Below are 253 nucleotides of genomic sequence, written 5' to 3' on the forward strand. Positions count from 1 at the left end.
TTTCCACCGCCTCTGCCCGGAACAAAAATGGCCTCCGCAGATACTGCGTTCTGCACGGCCAGCACAGTTTCACTTTGAGAAAAGTGTTATTGCTTTTAGGTCGAAACGGAGACCGTTTGTTTATTTTCTGCGTCTGTCCTACATTTAAAGGGGACCCGTCAGGATAACTTGTCTGAAGGGTTTCTTGCTCCCATGCAGGGATGAAGACTTCTGCTGCTTTCCAGGAAGTGGAGACTGAGGTCTAGGCTGAGTG

This window comes from Hyperolius riggenbachi, chromosome 2, assembly GCF_040937935.1.
Source record: "Hyperolius riggenbachi isolate aHypRig1 chromosome 2, aHypRig1.pri, whole genome shotgun sequence".
Lineage (NCBI taxonomy): Eukaryota > Metazoa > Chordata > Amphibia > Anura > Hyperoliidae > Hyperolius > Hyperolius riggenbachi.